Raw genomic sequence first — 21062 nt, 5'->3', positions numbered from 1 at the left:
TGTGGATCCATGACAGAGCACAGGCTTTTCACAGAGGAAGTCCCCAGTTCAGTCCCCAGGTAAGGGGGCAAAGACACCCTCCCTCTCCAAAACCCTGGGGAGCTCTTCCCCATAGTGCCACCGAGATCCAGTGCAAGGAACCTTTGGCCCTGCAGATGTTGCTGAACTACGGCTGCCGTCAGACCCAGCAAGCAAGCCAATGGCCAGGGATGGTGAGATATGTGGTCCAGCAGCATCTGAGAGGCCCAAGGCTCCCCACACCTGATCTAAATGGTCTGACTGAGCACCAGGCAGCTTCCTGTGTCCTTAACCAGGATAACGACAGGCAGAGGAGGACGGGGCCCTTGTCTTGGTGTTCTCATATGGGTGGGAAATACATCAAATTCCGCTTTCAGAAACATTATTACTCTAGCACAATAAGCTACATTGCACACAACCTTCTACTGCATATGAAGAATATTGTGGCACCTTTAAGATTGGTGCATTTATTGTGGCAACTTTCTCCAACAGTGAAAGGGAGGCTCCAGAGTGAAACAGCTAAACAGATAACACAGTTTGATGATGTTAGTTTTGAGCTTGTATAGGGAGCATGGTCTGGATTCAGCTTTGTGGTTCTATTAGCGGAAGCCAGCACAACGACTCCTGCGAAGGCAGTGGCGCTTCCTCCGCCCACCTCCTGGGGCGTGCTTGCCTACATTGGGAAAGATCTAGCGCAGAGACTTCAAATCTATCTAACCATGCCAAGTGAGGATAGGACCATCTCCCTAGGCTTTTGTTCTACCTGAAGAGCTGAAGATGCTTGTTTACTAAGCATTGACTCGCACCTGACATTGCTAGAGCCTGGGAACCCCATGGAAGGGGCCGCTGTCATGGCTGCAGGTGCAGGTGTGTGGGTCCACCTGAACAGGTATGTGCATTCCCAGCTGGGGGGGGGAGACAGAGAGAGAGAGAGAGAGAGAGAGAGAGAGAGAGGCAATTTGAATTCAACCAGAGAAAGCAAAAGAATTCTGGATGTTTTGAGCTGCCTGCCAAGCAGCAGCCTTGGAGAGGCTGGGGAAACGGCTGCTGGAGGGGGCAAATCTGTCCACATTGGTTTCTCTCAGTGTCTCGTTTTTTCCAGCCATCAGTTCATTTCTCTTCATTTACATATCAGTAATCAAATTTTCTTTTTTTTTACATTCCTTGTAAAAAATCTTCAGTGTTTTAGAGTAAATTTATCCTAAAGTACACATTTCTGTATGTAATTTTGCCTAATTTAGACATATTTGCAATGAAATATTATGCATTTTTGTAAGTTATTTTCACCAGGGTATGCATTCTTATGTATGCTTTACCCCAGTATATGCATTTTGTACACATGGCCCAGCTGGAAAACCACTGCAAAATTTAGAGAAGTGCAGATTTCCAAAGCCAGCTGTATTTTAGTTCACTTACTGCTTCAGAAATTGTGAATTAAGCAGGTTCACCTTTGGAGGTTAGCTGAATTCTCCCCCATCCCTACCTGCTGCCACGTTTGGGGACTATTTGAAGACTGTTTCTCCCTCTCTGGAGGAGCTTTGCTGCCTGCTCAACCTGCAAATAGTGCGCCTGCTCAACTCCCCCCCCCTTCCCTCGCCCTTCCTTCTTTCCTCAAAGGAACATTGTTCTCCTTCCTATTTCATCCTCACAACAATCCTGTGTGTTAGGTTAGGCTGCAATCCTGGCCCAAGCTTCAGGGCTGAGTGGGGATTTGAACCCTGGTCTCCCAAGTCCGAGTCCTACTCTCTCACCACTGTGACCACAATCCAGAAAGTTAAGCACACTTAAGCCCATTGAACTATTGGCGTTAATTGCCCTTAACTGTGCGCTGCATTGGGACCCATACAACTCCTGTACTCACAAAAAGCTGACCACAAAAAGCTGACCACAGACTTCCCTAATGCTTGGTGGGGAATGGAGAAGCATGAAGCGATACACTTTGTTAGCAAGCACAAGGCACTGTTTGCCTCTTGGCTCAGTCAAAATGGGAGCAGAGGGGCATTTCGTGGCAACAGCATTCTTTTTAATTGTACTCTGGGCCCATCTGAATATTCTGTTTATTTTCTTTTATTTTTTGCCATGATTATGAAGTTTGTGTTTTAATGTTCTGGGCTGTGTCAGTTTGGGGAATGGTGTGAACAAAGAGAGGGATAAAGCTTGCCTAATTAACATCATTAATCATAAGCTGGGTGGAGGGGTGGGGGAGATGTATTTCCCCCCCTCTTGTGTCAATGTGAAAGGAAGACGGTCTGAGGCATGAGAAGATCTGGATTATTACTATCTGGTAAAGGGAGTTGGCAATACGAGCAGATTCACTGGCTCAATGGGTCCCTTGTTAAAGTTAAAAGCAGCAGCAGCCACAACCAAGGAGTCCCCCACCCTGTGAAGCCACTGGTGCCTTGTTGCCAGTGCACCAGAGCATCATAACACTTTCCCACTGCTGTCCAGAGCATAGCAAGTTAGTCCCGGCTCAAATCAGCTGTGCATGCATGAGTGGCCATAAGTTCCATGTTCCATGTCAGCTAATAATTGCACATTATAATGCAGCAAAGCAGCAAATGTCTCAAGTTCTCCAGAATCTGTATGGGGCTAAACAGAAGTCACTCAAAGCCTCAGAAGTCATCACCAAAAGGCAGCCCAGCCCAGCCCAGCCTCTGTCCCCAAAGGTGCTAATTCCATGCATACAGCACTGCGCACATGCACTTGCACAAATCAAGATGTACAACTCAATCCCAGATCTGCACAGTGCAGCATGTCACAATGAGTGGATCCACTGGTGCCGTCATTTCACAGGTGACAATAGGGACACATTTATGTGCTGGTGTAGCACTGCATTTTGGTGAAAGGAGATTAGGGAGTTACTGAGAAAATATTGTTGTGCAGCAAATGTATTCATGGAAAGGCATTGGCCAAGAAGGGAGGAAAAAAACCCTTTGCTGAGGGGCTGGATTCAGAAGGCTTGGCACACCTTGCTTATGTGTAAAATCAATGCAGTAGCACGTGTGCATCAGAGAAGGCAGAATCCTATTCAGGTATTTACAGGAAAACTGGTGGCTGTTTATTCCTTACTGGGACAGAAAATGTACACCTTTTAGGGGGTGGGCCAGGTTCAAATCCTTGCTCATCTGAAAAGTTAACAGGCTGGTCTTGGTTCAGGTATTCTCTATTAGAAACAGGAGAAGACCGTATGTCCCACATTGAACTGTGGGGAGAAAGGGTGAGATTAAAAACACACACCATTGTTTTATTACAGTGGTACCTCGGGTTACATATGCTTCAGGTTACAGACTCCGCTAACCCAGAAATAGTACCTCGGGTTAAGAACTTTGCTTCAGGATGAGAACAGAAATCGTGCTCCGGCGGCGTGGCAGCAGCAGGGGGCCCCATTAGCTAAAGTGGTGCTTCAGGTTAAGAACAGCTTCAGTTAAGAACGGACTTCCGGAACGAATTAAGTACTTAACCCGAGGTACCACTGTAATTCACAACATTGCCTAGAGACAACCAGATCAGACCTGCTATGAAGCTGAGGTTCATTTTGCACATGCCCCATGGAGATTTAGAGAATTCACATAGTCTAGGAACTGTGGGACATTTGCAGATCAGACTTTGGGCAGATTGTCCCTACTTGTAGCCATGTCTGGAGCCCAGGAGGGCATCTGGGCCAAAACCTGGGTAGAGAAAACCTCTGGCTGTATCCCACAACTGAGGGCTCCTCCAAATGACTTGTTTATTGAGCATTCATCCTGCTTTGCTTTTACAAAGGTTCAATCGCATCCAGTCTTTACTGAATGTTTGTTCTGATTTGTTTGTGGGGCACTCTGCCAAGGAGTGTGGTGGAGTCTCCTTCTTTGGAGGTCTTTAAGCAGAGGCTTGACAACCATATGTCAGGCGTGCTCTGATGGTGTTTCCTGCTTGGCAGGGGGTTGGACTCGATGGCCCTTGTGGTCTCTTCCAACTCTATGATTCTATGATTCTATGATTCTACTTGCAAAACAATCCTGCTCTGCTTGCAAGATGTTTACAAGTCTTCCAGGTGGCCTTTCCTTCATCCCACACTTTCCCAGGCATCGCCCATCACTTTCCAAACAATAAAAAGTCCAATTCTTTTTCAGAGCTGATTTGTTGCACTGGGGCAACAGAGCCCTATTATTATTATTATTATTATTATTATTATTATTATTATTATTATTATTACCTCACCCATCTAGCTGGGTTTCCCCAGCCACTCTGGGCGGCTCCCAACAGAATATTAAAAACACAATAAAACATCAAACATTAAAAGCTTCCCTAAACAGGGCTGCCTTCAGAGGTCTTCTAAACATCAGATCTTTGTTTATTTCCTTGACATCTGATGGGAGGGCATTCCATAGGATGGGCGCCACTACCGAGAAGACCCTCTGCCTGGTTCCCTTTAAAATTTCACTTTAAAATACACAAACCTAAAGTTCTGGTAAGTAGATGAATCCCTCCCACAAAATGATGGCAGTCTGGTGATGCCCTGAGACACTGAGAATGCAATCCTATATCCATCGACTTGTAAATCAGACTTGTTGAGTTCAGTGGGTCTTCCTTCCAGGTACTGATTTCAAGGCTGGGATATACAATCTCTTAACTTCCCATGTTCAGAAATTCAACTCTGTATAGGATTGCACCTTAAAGTGAGAAGTCACCAGGCAACCCGTAAATATAACCAGCACTGTTGAACCCAGTTTGCTCCCCAAACTGGTGCTTGTCAAAGATGGGACCCGGGTTGTGCTCCGACCCAAGGGTTTTCCATCAAATGCAAGGTTTCTTCTTTTCTCCTGTCTGCTGCAATGCTGATTGTACTGTTCTGCTTTGGGCAAGGTGGAAGGCACCCCCTATCCATCACTGCCTTGTTGAAGCTGCTCTTTATCTCATTTGTTTGTTTTGCTCTGTGCAGTCACCTTTCACCAGTGTTTTCCCTAGACTGGAGTGGAGGACTTCCAATCTGCAGATCAAGAACTAAAAACTTAACTTTTGCACAATAATGGTAATAGTAATCAGGTATTAGGGTGTTAGGGAGGTGGAGTTTCAGACTGGATTTTTCATATTCTGTCCCTAAAATAAATCAAAAAGATATGCCAAGAGCATTTGCTTATGTATTTATTGTTTTAAAATATTCTACCCTACCTTTCTATTAAAATGCTCATGGCAGCTTACAAAACAAGTATGAAAATGCAAGGGGATATAATCAGTAGCTGGTGAAATACTTTAACATGCCAGGGAGATCAGAAATATATGTTCCAATACTGTGCTCAGAATAAAGCCCAACCATAAAGACTGTACAGTGGAACCTCGGGTTAAGTACTTAATTCATTCCTGAGGTCTGTTCTTAACCTGAAACTGTTCTTAACCTGAAGCACCACTTTAGCTAATAGGGCCTCCTGCTGCCACCGCGCCACCGCTGCACAATTTCTGTTCTCATCCTGAAGCAAAGATCTTAACCTGAGGTACTATTTCTGGGTTAGTGGAGTCTGTAACCTGAAGCGTATGTAACCTGAAGCATATGTAACCCGAGGTACCACTGTATGTGTATATTATGTAGTTTATTTTTGTATGAAGTTGAATAACAGGCCTCTAATTAAGGACTTACATTCAAGGTCCCCACTGGCAGTAGATACACAGGGCAGCCAAGTTAACTGAGGGTTAAACTTTGTATGCTTAAGTTTGCAAATGGGGGGGGGTATGCAAAATCTGTGGCCCATGTATATCTCAGAAACAAACAAGTGTCTTGTGGCATTTTAAAGACTAACACGTTTATTTATTGTGGTCCTAAGCTTTCATGGAATCAAGCCCAATGTCAATTGTATGAAAAGAAAACTTACCGGTAGTTGGCAGGTATAGAAAGGAGAAAGGTGCCAGGCGGGAGTTGAAAGGCAACAGGATGCAAAAATTACAGTCAACAATTGTAGAACTTAAATGTGTGTTAAATAGGCACACCTTTTACAGTAGCAGATTGGTGATAATTTACTCAGCATTGCTGGGCTCACAAGATTAACACCTGTAGAGAACCATTAACAAGAAACAATTATGCATGGCATAGATATTTGGCATCAGAAATGGCAGAAGCCATAAAACATTGGGAGAACATTTCAGCCATTCGCAACACATTCCTATTCATTCAGGCATTTCACTCTTAATTGATGTTCATTTTTAAGTTGGGTGGGGCAAGATGCATCCTCCTTATGTTATAACAGCATGGGCACTTTTAGTTAATAGGGTTTTTTATCATGTCCCAGTCCTTACACACCTTGCCATGGTGACTCCAAGGCAAAGCTCTCCCTGCCCAGTTGTGGGTCAGTAATAGTCTGCTTCAAGGAGCTTACATTCCCCAGATCCGCCCACTGCCCCACTCTAAGGGGATGCAATTCTGAAGGAGAAGACTTGAAACTGAACTTGGACCTTGAAGTCAGAATCTCATACTACTCATGTGAGGAATTTGAATCTGCTGCTCTGACATGTTGTTCACAACCCAAGGCTTCTTACTCCCACATCAGCTCCTGGGTGAGATGATATGCCATGGTGGATGATGACTCAAGACTTCACAGGTCCTCAGGGGAGAATCATTGCAAAAGACAGGGTTGGGTAACCTGTGACCTTCCAGTTGTTGCATCAGGCCAAGCCAACATGGCCTAAAGTTCAGAAAAGATGGGAGCTGGAGCCCAAGAACTTCTGGGGGGCAACAGGTTCCCCAACTTTGTCTTAAGAGTCCAGTTGGGCTCTGATGATTGTTGAAACAATATCTACTTTCCCTGGGAGCTTGCCAAGGTACTGAAGAGCCTGCCCCTCTCCTGCTATCTAGAACTCACTGCCACTCAAGCTCTGTTCCCTTCCAAGCCTTGTTGAGTACTATCTCATGTGTGCAGAGCTCCCTGCAAGGTACTTGGGATGAGGGCTCTGGTCTCCTCTTGACACCAAAGCAAGTCTAGCTTTGCTGCAGCTGAAATTTATGCATACAAATTTGTGCTGTACCAATGGCTGCACTCCTTTATCTCAGGTCAAGGACAGAGGGTGACGCTAAGGAAGGAGTTGTTGCAGCACTCCTCGGTGTGTGGAGTTCCGCAGGGTGCAATCATTTCCCCAATGCTTTTCAATAAAGCCCTATGTACCCCCTTGCCCAGATTGCCTGGAGTTTTGGGCTGGGTTGTCATCGATATGCTGATGACACCCAGCTTTATCTGTTGATGGATGGCCATCCTGACTTGGCCCCGAACACACTGACCAGATGCTTGGAAGCTGTGACTGGATGGCTGTGTGGTAGCCGGTTGAAATTAAATCATTCGAAGACAGAGGTCCTCTGGCTGGGTCGGGATGACATGGGGTTGGGGGGCCAACTCCCATCTCTTGCAGGGGCTCAATTAGTGCCAGCGCCTTCTGTCAAGAGTTTGGGTGTAACCTTTCTATGGAGGTGCAGGTTGCAGCCACAGCAAAGGCGGCATTTTTCTATCTCTGCTGTATTAAGCAGTTGGTCCTTTACCTTTCTCACCCTGATCTGGCCACTGTGATCCATGCGAAGGTCACCTCCAGGCTTGATTATTGTAACTCGCTCTATGCAGGTCTGCCCTTGAAGCTGACCCAGAAACTCCAGCGGGTGCAGAATGCCATGGCGAGGCTCCTTACGGGGTCCTTGCTGCGGGATCACATTCATCCAGTGCTTTACCAGCTGCACTGGCTCCCAGTGGAGTACAAGGTCAGGTTTAAGGTGCTGGTTTTGACCTTTAAAGCCCTATGTGGCCTAGGACCCTCGTACCTACAGGACCGCCTCTCCAGGTATGCCCCACGGAGGACATTAAGAGCCACAAATAACAACACTTTGGAGGTCCCAAGCCTCAAGAAGGTTAGATTGGTTTCAACTAGGGCCAGTGCCTTTTCAGCCCTGACATGGTGGAACGCTCTGTCACAAGAGACCAGGGCCCTGCGGGAGTTGACATCTTTCCACAGGACCTGCAAGACTGTTCTGCCTTGCCTCTGGCTTAGACTCACTCTGACCCCTTATAAGGGATTTGGCATATCAATTTTCCCTTGGCTTTTTTGCTGGTCCATGTAGGACCAGCATGGATAGCTGGCTCAGCTGAATATCTGATGTTTCCTCCCTTTAAATCTATGGGCTACTACTAAAATGAGGCTGCATTTTAAGCTGTATTTTAATGAATTGTTTGTTTGTTGTTGTATTTATTATGTTTTATTGTAATTCATATTTGGTTTAGCCGCCCTGAGCCTGGCCCTGGCCGGGGAGGGCGGGATATATAAAAAAAAAATTATTATGGCTTAATATGAATTTTAAGCCATCATTGTTTCTAGAGCATCATTATTATTTCTACTACTAAGTATGCAAATTTCTTTGGAGAGTTTGCTTGTTTGTTTGTTTGTTTGTTTGTATGCTTGCTTGCTTCTTTTGATCCTCTAAAGATCAAGGGGGAACTGGAAGCTGAATTTTCCTTAGGCTACCATCAGCCCCATGAGAAATAAGGATTTGAACCCAGAACACCCAATTCCACATTCAACTTTGTATCCAAAGTGGTGACTCTCGGGGGGGGGGGGGACTAGCAGTTTTTCATCATTCAGAAGTCTCTTGGGAAATTTAAGAGCATTGATCAGTTTTGCTTAGTGCTTTTCCAGAAGTACAGACTATGGACACTTCAATGCGCCTTTCCCCAAAGTAGTGTATCAAAACTTGTAAATGTTGGGTGATACTGAAAGAAGAGAAAAGGCAGATCCCAATAAGATGCACACGTGGTCTGTGCTCCCAGATGTTCCCCCACCAAATGAAGAAGTCAATGGGGCTAACCTCCAATTTCTGAGAGCTGTGTAAACAAGCACACAACTCCTGTAACATTTGAAATGTCAGGATTAACACACAGCCTGCCATAGATGCTCCTGTAAGGAAAATAAATATGAATGACCTGAGGAGCCATTAGAGATGTATGAATGGGCTATGCCTTTCCAGTCAAGAGAATCTAGTAGGAGTCATTTGCATTCTCTGGAGACCATGTAACTTGCAGAAATTTGTTAATGCCCCAAATACACACACACCTATCATAACTTTGAACAAGTACACAAATGCAAATGCTAGCTGTCTTAACCCTTCAGATTTTCAACTCTTGGATTAAGGTTACCAAGTAACCCTTATTATTAGGGGGGAGATGCTCATCTTAAATCAGCCCCAGGCCCTCCCAGGACGTGGTGCAAACTAAGGTTTGCCTGTGTCTGGCATTGTTCCAGGTGTATCCCTGCCCTCTTCATGAGAAGACATGCTCAGTGCGACTGCTGTGCAAAATATTGTTGTGGACAAACAATCCAGTAAATAGAGGAAAGGATTAAGAAAGGAATTATTGATAAGGCTACCACACTGCACCCCAGGAAGACTCATCCTCCCTCTTCTGCAGCCATGAGAGATAAGCTCTACAGCTTCTTCAGTTCCATTGCCCACCCTCCTCTTCTGCCTGCTGGGACAGCCCCCATTTGGTGATGGGCAGATAGAAGCCATGGCTGCACCCTTCTTTATTCTGACCCAGTTCATGTCATAACAAGCAGCAGCAGCCAGTGCCCATTATGACTGGGAGGGTAGAAGGCAGGGAAGCCAGAACCAATGACAGCCTGAACAGACTAATTCTGGTTTTGCCCCTATCCTCCTTCCTGCTGAGTTTGACCAGAACAAAACTGAGATTGAGGAGGAGGAAGCTGGCAGCCAGGACCATCTTATGGGCTGGTTGTAAGTAAGAAGCCTGGGGAGCCGGCGGCTGCAGCTGTGCCCCATTTGCCCTGCATCCAGCTAGCCCAGCGATGGTATTCACTTCCCTGTTTGAAAGCAGGTGCCTCCCCACCTGCAGATGTTTTGGGGTTCCAGTTCCCATCATCGCTAGTCCCTGGCCGTGCTGGCCAATGGGAGTTGGAGTCCAGCCACATCTAGGGATGCACAGGTTTGCCACATCTCTAGTTTTAAAGGATTATATTTTATATTTATATTTATATTTATTTATATTTATATTTATAAACATTCTGTATTTGTAATTAATCTGAGATTGTTCTAGGGAATTCAAAGTAGTCTGTGAATAATTTAAAAAGAAAAGCAAAAGCAAAATAGATAATTTGGTTAAAATAATAACAAAAATAAAAACCAAACAAAATATTGGAAGGCTAACAAAACAAAAAGAAAATTAACCAAAGGCTGCTGAAAAATAAAAGTTTGGCAGCCTTTTCTGAATCCTAACATAAACATAGGTTTTGCTTAAGAAGGAAGACCCAAAGTTTGGGGGATATTGCCAGAAAGGGCCTTGCGCCGCTCCTAGACGACATGCAATTTTAAAGCATGCAATTCCATATTTATTAGAAATATAGAGAATTCCAGAAGTGCATCATGGAGAAAAAAACTGAGTACTGATGATTATACATGTATTTTTGGGATGTTGAAAACTAAGAACTTGGCAGAGGCACTTAGTGTCCTGGCAGTGCAATTCTGTACATGTCTATCAGAAGTGAGCCCTGTTGAGCCCAGTAGGACTTGCTGCTTGGCAAGAGGGTATAAGATTGCAGCCTAAGTTTCTTAAAAATTCTAGCCCTGCCCTGAGTCTGCCTTTGGAACCACCCTTTGGGTGTTGTTGGACTGCAGCTCCCATCGTTCCTGACCACAGCCATGCTCTCTTGGGCTGATGGGAGCTGGAGTCCTGAGGGCAGCATGTTCCCTGTGTGTAGAGACACTGCAAATGAGGCTTCCGTGCAGCGCGCGCTCCTCCAAAGCAAAGAGAAGCAAAGCGGCGACCTTCCCCATAGGAGCTCTGGGGCTCTGCCGCTCCTTCTGTTTCCTTGTTTGCAGGCTGAACATCCCCGGTTCCCTCGGCCTTTCTGCCACTCCAGATTCACCAGCAAAGGGGGACCTGCACAGGCTCCTTGGCAAGCTGCACTCTCCCTAGTTACCTTCTGACACTTTTGCAGCATTTAAAAAGGGGGGGGGGGACACTGTCAAAAAGAGAAGACGAAAAAGAGCATAGAGTTTAATTTAAACCCCTTTTCTCCCACTTGTTCTTTTCTCAATCAATATTGCCTTTTTTTTTGCATCATATCTAATCTCTCTCTATTTTCCCCCCTTCTTCTCCCCTTCCAAAGCAAAATTTAATTAAATAATTCTAATGAATGTTTAATGATGTTCTTTTGTCATTATTAAATCTGTAATATAAAAAAGGAGAAGAAGCCGGAGTCTTGCCACCCCTTTCTTTATATAATCTCCCCCTCTCACGCTGTCCTCTCTCTGACAACGGCTGGCATTCAGGCCCGCAAACAGGAAATGAGAAAAAGAGAAACAGGATATTGAGTTTGAATACTATCTGGATCAGTAATATCACCCCTAGCTACTAGGGGGAAGGAGGCTTTTCCCCATGCCGAGAATATTAATATAGCCCACCGCGGCTTGGCACAAAGCAGCAGAGAAATCAATAGGAATTGATTAGCTGAAACAGAAATTCTCATACCTTGGAGGACAATCCTGGGCTGGCTCTGACGACCCCATAGCCAAGAACTGGCAATTCATACATTTGGGTTGGGGGTTGGGGAGAAAATCAGCCTTGGAGGTTTCACTCAGTGAGATCAATTCTTTTCCCTCCCCCCTGTTGACTGGAGAGGGAAGTCTGATGGACAGCATTGCCTGAGAAGGAACAGATCTTTAAAACCATCATGGTTTGCAGTGAAGGTTATTTGTTACACCTCCAGCGTGGGAGCCACAACTGGAAATCACAAGTGAGGAGAGTGCCGTTGCCTCAGGTCCCTCCTGCAGGCACCCCACCCCCCGGGTATCTGTTGGCGAGAATAGGAGGCTGGACTAGATGGGTCCCCGTTTGGCCTGACCCAGCCGCAGGGCTTTCCTTATGTCCTCATAGAGCAAACTGGTTTCTCTTTGGATGCACAGCAAGGAAGGAAGGAAGTTGCTTTGTAGTTGGAAAATAATAGACATGTCTCCCTAAGCTCCGGGTACAATTCTTATTATTAATTAGATCTCTAGTTTGGTCTAAGCTCCAGACAAGCGTGTTGATGTTCTTGACCTGGGTTCAAGACCTACCTCAAGGCCTGCTCACACATTATGCTTTTAGATGCACCTCTAACAATAGAATCATAGAATCATAGAGTTGGAAGAGACCACAAGGGTCATCGAGTCCAACCCCCTGCCAAGCAGGAAACACCATCAGAGCACTCCTGACATATGGTTGTCAAGCCTCTGCTTAAAGACCTCCAAAGTAGGAGACTCCACCACACTCCTTGGCAGCAAATTCCACTGTCGAACAGCTCTTACTGTCAGGAAGTTCTTCCTAATGTTTAGGTGGAATCTTCTTTCTTGTAATTTGGATCCATTGCTCCGTGTCCGCTTCTCCGGAGCAGCAGAAAACAACCTTTCTCCCTCCTCTATGTGACATCCTTTTATATATTTGAACATGGCTATCATATCACCCCTTAACCTCCTCTTCTCCAGGCTAAACATGCCCAGCTCCCTTAGCCGTTCCTCATAAGGCATCGTTTCCAGGCCTTTGACCATTTTGGTTGCCCTCCTCTGGACACGTTCCAGTTTGTCAGTGTCCTTCTTGAATTGTGGTGCCCAGAACTGGACACAGTACTCCAGGTGTGGTCTGACCAGAGCAGAATACAGTGGCACTATTACTTCCCTTGATCTAGATGCTATACTCCTATTGATGCAGCCCAGAATTGCATTGGCTTTTTTAGCTGCCGCGTCACACTGTTGGCTCATGTCAAGTTTGTGGTCAACCAAGACTCCTAGATCCTTTTCACATGTACTGCTCTCAAGCCAGGTGTCCCCCATCTTGTATTTGTGCCTCTCATTTTTTTTGCCCAAGTGCAATACTTTACATTTCTCCCTGTTAAAATTCATCTTGTTTATTTTTGCCCAGTTCTCTAATCTGTCAAGGTCGTTTTGAAGTGTGATCCTGTCCTCTGGGGTGTTAGCCACCCCTCCAAGTTTGGTGTCATCTGCAAATTTGATCAGGATGCCCTTGAGTCCATCATCCAAGTCGTTGATAAAGATGTTGAAAAAGACCGGGCCCAAGACAGAACCCTGTGGCACCCCACTAGTCACTCTTCTCCAGGATGAAGAGGAACCATTGATGAGCACCCTTTGGGTTCGGTCAGTCAGCCAGTTACAAATCCACTGAGTGGTAGCATAGTCAAGACCGCATTTTACCAGCTTCTTTACAAGAATATCATGGGGCACCTTGTCAAATGCCTTGCTGAAATCAAGGTAGGCTACATCCACTGCGTTCCCTTCATCTACCAGGCTTGTAATTCTGTCAAAAAACGAGATCAGGTTAGTCTGACATGACTTATTTTTCAGAAATCCATGCTGACTATTGGTGATCACAGCATTCCTTTCTAGGTGCTCACAGACTGTTTGCTTAATGATCTGCTCCAGAATCTTCCCTGCTATTGATGTCAGACTGACTGGGCGGTAATTATTTGGGTCCTCTCTTTCCCCCTTTTTGAAAATAGGGACAACATTTGCCCTCCTCCAGTCTGCCGGGACTTCGCCTGTTCTCCAGGAATTCTCAAAGATGACTGCCAGTGGTTCTGAGATCACATCTGCCAGTTCTTTTAATACTCTTGGATGCAGTTCATCTGGCCCTGGAGACCTGAATACATCTAAACTAGCCAAATATTCTTGTACTATCTCCTTAGTTATTCTGGGCTGTGTTTCCTTTGCTGAATCATTTGCTCCAAATTCTTCAGGTCAGGCATTGTTTTCTTTATCAGAGAAGACTGAGGCAAAGAAGGCATTGAGTAGTTCAGCCCTTTCTGTGTCCCCTGTTTGCATTTCACCATCTTCTCCTCTGAGTGACCCCATTGTTTCTTTGTTCTTCCTTTTGCTACGAACATACCCATAAAAGCCTTTTTTGTTGCTTTTAACCTCTCTAGCAAGCCTGAGTTCATTCTGTGCTTTAGCTTTTCTGACTTTGTGTCTACACGTGCTGGCTATTTGTTTGAATTCCTCTTTGGTGGTTTCCCCCCTTTTCCATTTTTTGTACACATCCTTTTTTAATCTTAATTCAGTTAAAAGTTCTTTAGATAGCCACCCTGGCTTCTTTAGGCACCTTCCATGTTTCCATCTCATTGGTATTGCCTGACGTTGTGCTTTTAGTATTTCCCTCTTAACAAACTCCCAGCCATCATGAACTCCCTTTCCTTTTAGTATTGTTGTCCATGGGATCTCACCCAGCACTTCTCTAAGTTTTATGAAGTCGGCTTTCTTAAAGTCAAGAAATTGAGTCCTAGTATGCTTGGCTGCTCCTTTCCGCTGTATAGTAAACTTCAGAAGAGCATGATCACTCGCGCCTAATGATCCTTCCACTTCTACCCCACTAACCAGGTCATCAACATTGGTTAGGACCAGATCTAAAATGGCTGTTCCTCTTGTTGCTTCTCCCAATTTCTGGACAATGAAGTTGTCTGCAAGGCCAGTGAGGAATCTGTTTGACCTTATGCTCTTGGCTGAGTTTGACGTCCAACAAATATCCGGGTAATTGAAGTCCCCCATTACTACTATCTCCCTTCCTTTTGCATGCTTGGCCATCTGTTCCAGGAAGGCATCATCTATGTCCTCCGTTTGGCTTGGGGATCTATAGTAAACTCCCACAATGAGGTCTCTGTTATTCTTCTCTCCCTTAATTTTGACCCAAATGCTCTCACTTTGGCTTTGAGGATCTAAATCTTGGATCTCTTCACAGGTATACACATCCCTGACATATAACGCCACTCCTCCTCCTTTCTTGTCTGGTCTGTTTCTCTGAAATAGATTGTATCCCCCCATTATTACATTCCAATCGTGGGACTTATCCCACCAGGTTTCAGTGATGCCTACTATGTCATATTTAGTTTGCTGTACCAAGAGCTCAAGCTCATCTTGTTTATTTCCCATGCTTTGCGCATTAGTGTACAGACATTGAAGTCCATTAATCATTCCCCCGTGTCTCTTATTTAAGGATTTTTTCCTCCCACCACTAGGTCCGCGTGCTGTTTGCTCCATTTGGTCTATGACATTTGGATGATCATCTTCATTAATTGATAGACTCCTACCTTCAGGAGCACTGTCTCCCTCCCCCACATTAGTCAGTTTAAAGCCCTCCTGATGAGGTTTCTGAGATTTTTGGCAAAAACATTTCTCCCAACCGTTGTGAGGTGCAGCCCATCACTTGCCAGAAGTCCATCTTCAAGAAACTGCAGTCCGTGATCTAAGAATCCAAACCGTTCCTGTTTACACCATTTGCGAAGCCAGCTGTTCACTTCCACTATTTTCCCCTCTCTCCCTGGGCCACGTCGTTCAACTGGGAGGACAGATGAGATGACAACTTGTGCATTTAGTTGCTTCAATTTCCTGCCCAGAGCCTCGTAGTCTTTTTTGATCTTCTGGAGGCTATTGCTTGCAGTGTCATTGGTTCCCACATGAACCAAGAGGAAGGGGTATTTGTCAGTGGGTTTTATGATTCCTTGCAGTCGTTCAGTTACATCTTGGATCTTAGCCCCGGGGAGACAGCACACTTCCCGAGACATCTTGTCAGGCCCACAGATCACTGCTTCTGTTCCCCTCAGTAGGGAATCCCCTATCACCACTACACGCCTCCTCTTGGGTTTGGTCGGGGTTCTTCCGTTCCAAGGTCGCCTGCACATTCCCTGAGGACTGACTTTGCTGCTCGTCTTCATATACCTGGTCGACTGTAATGAGGGAGAGATCCTCAAATGGAGTCTGCTCTTCGTCTTCCATGCTAGGGGAGAGGACCTCAAAGCGATTGTGTATTTCTAAGCAATCAGAGTGAACCCTGGGCCTCCTACTTCTTTGAGTCACGTTTCTCCATATATCTGGCTCCTGTGTTGGTGAACTAGACTCCTTCTCAGGGGAGTCCCCTGTCTCCTCCTTGGTGGAGACGGTGTGCTCTGTTGCTTCCAAGAAGAGCTCCAGCTCTCTAATTCTTTGGAGCGTAGCTACACGTTCCTCCAGTTGCTGGACTTTGTCTTTTAAGAGGGCAATCAACATGCAATTGCTGCAGGTAAAGCTGCCTGCAACCTTTGGCAAGATGGCAAACATTGCGCAGGAATCGCAGGCGACTGCAGCTGTTCCCTCCCCTTCCATCTTGAGATCGTGTCGTTGGGGTTGGCTACAGAGGTCCTCCATCATAAAAAGCTTGAAGACAGGACAAATAACTTCCCCCACACAAAAAAACACCTAGATCTCCCCCAACAAACGTTTGAGACTAGCTCCCCTAAATCTAAAAGATGGATCTTTTAGATGTGTGGGATCATGGCAATGAAGATAATAAATAGAGTTGGGCGATAACACATCCCTGTTTAAAATGCCCAATTCTACTGTGAATGGTTCACTTTGAGAGCAATTGTTATCCGTGATTGTTGCCATAATGTTATCATGGAGGAGCCAAAAAATATTCACAAATATATCTGGGCAGCCGATTTTCAGAAGGACAGTCCACAGGGTATTACTATTTACAGTGTTGAAGGCCTTAGTCAGGTCAATAAATGCCATATACAGGGGTTGGTTTTGCTCTCAGCATTTTTCTAGAAGCTGTCAAGCAGTGAAAATCATATCCACTGTCTCCTAAAAGGTCAAAAACTATTTTGGGATTTGGGAAGGGTATCCTCGGATATACCGTAGTTAGGAGATGGTTTGCTAAGATCCTTACAATAATTTTGCCGGCCGCAGCTATAATTTCCCTCAGGTTTATTCTGCAACATGCCATTGAAGCAGTGAGTTGTGTATTTATACTGGACCATCCATGCATCATTCCACTTCATCAGTTCTTCTGCAGTGCTTTCCCAGAGTTTCCCCATGGCTGATCTCTAAAGGGGCCCCTTGTCCTGTGACACAACAGAAGGAGGACAAAAAAAAACCCCACCCCAGAATATTTGTGGTATAAAAAAGTTAGAGAATTTCAGCAGAAAGTTACAGAACATGCACGGATTAGAACTGAATTATTGTGTTCACCCCAAAGCTTTAGCAGACACAAACAATATTGAAATTGGGATCACGTGTGACCTCCCCAAAGCCATCATTAGAAATCACCATGAATGCACGATATAAGTAGTAAGGCCTTGCCATATCAGAAGTGGAAGTGGAATATATAAATCTGGGGATTTCTCAGCATGTTGTCTGTGTTGGTTCTCGTTCTGGGATCCTTTTAAATATCATGCCAAAGGCTCCTTCTAAATATTATTTCTATTAAGCATGTGTTATAAGAAAAAAACCTGCTCCTTTTCCCTGCAAGAGCCCATATAGAGTCCTTAAGTGGGTTCCCTATTGGTAGGAGAAAATAACATAGGCCAACCAGAGAATATGAGAAGCAAAGCAGCTAGTAAGCCTGATCTTTATTAAATTGTTGCAACAGGGTGCTCCCCCACAAGCAGGAGAGAGGAGGAACCCAGAACAATGGTACCCACCCTGGAGCTCAAGACCGTCCCCCCAAAAAACATCATACATACATACATCACAGAAGGAGGGCAGTCTACAGCAGAAATACATCACAGGAGGCAGTCTACAGCAGAAATCAGATATCTGTTAATGGTCACTGATTGCTTTACCTGAGCAGCCTGACCATTCTTTTGTGATGGTAAATACTTTTGTGATGGTAAATACTGGATTCCTGAATCCAGGTCACAGGCTCACCCTATTCATATGCAAATGCACCCTTAAGACAGGTAAGCAAAAGACAATGGAGAGGCTTTCCCATTTCCTTCCTCCTTGCAGAGAAATATTTGAGGTCAATTTGGGAGAGCCAAAATGGCTTCAGGATTACTCTCCTGTACTATTTCAGACACGTGGCTTATATGCTGTGGTCTGTGTCAACACTATGCCTTTAAAGCACATTCAAAGCACATTCTTCCCCTCAAAGAATTCTGGGCACTGCCCTGTTGGACATCCAACTCTAAGCATAGTTCTCCACAGTTTGTCACTAGTGGCATGTGGGCCAGAATATTCTGAGCAGCCATTTTTCAGAATGCAGAGCAGATGGGGATGGAGGAGAAAGTTCTTGAGAGGCTCATCAAAACTTCTGCTTGCCCTGCCATTTTCCCTGGGAAAGGCCACTCTTTGTTGCTGAACTGGAGCAAATGTCAATCAGATTTTCCATGGATTGAGGTCTCCTCCAATTCAGCTGTAAAGAGCGAGTTTTCCTGGGGAAAGCCATGGGGCAAACAGGCAACCACTCAGAGCTGTGTTCTCTGGGCCCGAGACAAGCAGATGTGTGGACAAGTCCTAGGTGTGTGACAATTGTGCCTACTCCTTTTAGAATAAACCCGGGCCCTGGACTACAGCTCAAATTCCCAGGCCAAAAATATTCTAATCCAGCCCCTCTGCCTTCTTGCAGCCTGGGCAACTTTTCCTGACATGGATCATGTCTCTTGCAAGACCCAGAAAGAGAGGGAGGAAATGCACACCCACTTTCTCCCACCCCTGCTTTCTGTGTTTGATATGACAGGAACCCTATGCATTCTGGGAGATTTTAATAAAGAAGACAGGCCTGTGAAATTTAATAAAAGAGTTCATCAGATTATACTGCGATGGCTCCGTGCCACCGCACCGGCAATAATATCCACGCAGCAGGGGGGCTTTAACCCCTTGAGGGGCGGCATGGCAGCGCTGTATTAAATCTTTCGCCAGTGTTCAGCTCACGGTGCTTTAATATTTATGAATCTCATCAGCTTTGGGAACACAAGACCAGCAGTTTGTTTGTGTGCACGAGGGAAGGGTTCTTCTTGTTTTTCTTCTTCATCATCTTCTTCCTCTTCACAAGTGTCAATTTTATCTCTGAGATGATGGGAAGACTCAGACCCCAGACACTCACTGGTGGTGTTTGCAAGAACTTGTCTCCTTTTTTGGCAGGGCTTCAGAAGTACTGTGTCTAAACTTTGCCTGAAGCAAGCCATAGTCTTGGAGGCCTTGACCCTTTCCCCACCCTAAATCTCAGATCCCTGGTTCCCGTCTGTGGTGAGCCAAAGGCAGTTTGAAAATGCTCCTTAGTGCATTGTAAATATTTGGGTTACTCAGTCTTCCACCTGACCTCTCTCACTTCAGGGGAGGATAATAACTCTCAGCCAGAGTGTCATGGTACTTAATTTCCAAAACCTTTCCCACATATTTAACGTGTCTAATTATCTGTCTAAAATACATTATATTTTATTGTCCAGATTTATTTATTGCATTTTCTCCAAAAGGCGCAAGGTGGCATACATGGTTCTCCCCTTCCTCTCCTAATCCCTACAACAACCCTGTGAGGCTAGGCTGAGAGGCAGCGACTGGACCAAGGTCACCCAATGGCTGAGTGGGGACTTGACTCCTGGTCTTCCAGGTCCTAGTCAGCCGCCATAAAAACCACCACATCACCTTGGCTTCCAGTTCCAATCCTGGTTCTATAGCCTGAGATCAGGTAGACAGGGTGAACTATTTCACAGGCATGAACTGTCAAAAGTCATGAGGGTGGTTAGGTGACGCAAGCAAAACTACGAGTGAGACAATGTCCAGAAAAGCGAGTGTAAGTCATTCACATCACTTAGGAATATCTCCATAAGGTTAGTACCTGGTTGTTGTTGTTTTTACAGTACTAACTCCAGCAAAGGATAACACAGAAGTCAACCACTGTTTGGGACAGGACAAGAGCTTCAGTGCAGACTATGCAAGCTACTAGTAGTATTTCCTGGGAAAGTTTGGGTAAAAATTTTGTTGCTGCAAAAATCATACAACTGGCCAGTCAGAAATCATTACTCTAAATTAGCTTCCTCCTCCCTGCCTCTTGCCCTACACATCCAACCTCCTCAGGCTTCATCACACTCTTCCAGTATTGCCTCCCGCTGTATCCCTTGGTCTTAGTGCTATGGGGTAAGGCAAGGCTGACCAATGTGGTGCCCTCCCAGCACCCTCAGTCATTGGCCATGCTGGCTGGGGCTGATGGGAGTTGTTGTCCAACAACTTCTGGAGGGCATCACCTTGGAAGCCATTGCAGATGGTCAGACATGTCACATGACCTGGTCTTTTGCTCTTCTCTCAGTTGTGTTGCAGGCTGGTTTTCTGCTGGACATCTCTGGGGTCTTAGGTTGATGACTTGCTCAGGCTTCCCCTCCTAACCATGCTGAAAGAGAGCTTCACCTAACCAAGACTGAGCACTCTTAGAAAGGAGAGGTCATTGTCCTACTCCATAGTTCAAATTTCACCCAATCATAACTGGGGGGAACTCCTGGCGTTGGACCACGTTAGGTGGTCTTGCAGCAAAAGCCTTTTTCAGCATTGGTGCATTGGATTTACTTCAGCTGGATGCTTCCATCTGAACTACAGAATTGGCCCCACGGTCCAGATCCAGAATAATGGGTGGGTTTTTCCCTTCAGCGAGGTCTGAGGGGGTTGGCTGCTCACTGCTAGAAGTGGAGTCTATTACAAAGTCCAATTTGGAAATCAGGCAAATCTTATGGATCAAAGGGACAGTTGAGGTGAAAGTCTGGAAAAGCCATTTGCCAAGGCCATTTGCCAAGGGCCAGGGCATTACCTGGATGGGATGTTAACCCTATAAATCCTACTTAGAAGATCCTTAGCAGAGCAGCAGGATAATAATTATTATTATGATGGTGATAATAGCAGCAGTAGTAAGACAAGGTCAAGGGGTGATCTGATGGAAACCCCTCTGAATTTCTGCCCAGGAAGAGCATGTGAAATGTGAGAACATGTAACCAAATCTAGAAATGGGAACTGGTTGCTCACACATAACCCTCAACTGAATTGCCTCACGTACCTACAATTCCATTTTGTTTGCTCTTCCACAAACCTCTGATGGAATAAGGCAGAGTGGACAATCTGAAGCCCCAACATTACAGGGCACAACTCCTTGAAATGTCACTTCAAAGTTGGAACTCAGTCCTTGGCAGTGGCGTTTGGTGAAATTTTTCATAGGGGAACAGTTACGGCCAAAGGCGCCAGCTTACGAGGACAACGGGGGGACGGGGATGTTGTGCATGTGATGTTGCAACGTCCTGACGTCACA

The 21062-nt window shown here is 45.4% G+C and overlaps 1 protein-coding gene across 2 annotated transcripts in view; it reads left to right on the top strand.

The window, feature by feature from the left end:
- Window positions 1-21062, top strand: part of LOC309524251 (LIM homeobox transcription factor 1-alpha-like) — a 100864-nt gene that overhangs the window by 31809 nt on the left and 47993 nt on the right. The gene's annotated exons all lie outside the window — the stretch shown is intronic.

The sequence above is a fragment of the Podarcis vaucheri genome, assembly GCF_965113315.1.
Source record: "Podarcis vaucheri genome assembly, chromosome: 2".
Classification (NCBI taxonomy): domain Eukaryota; kingdom Metazoa; phylum Chordata; class Lepidosauria; order Squamata; family Lacertidae; genus Podarcis; species Podarcis vaucheri.
Note: the sequence above shows the minus strand (reverse complement) of the source record. Positions and strands in the feature narration are given on the sequence as shown.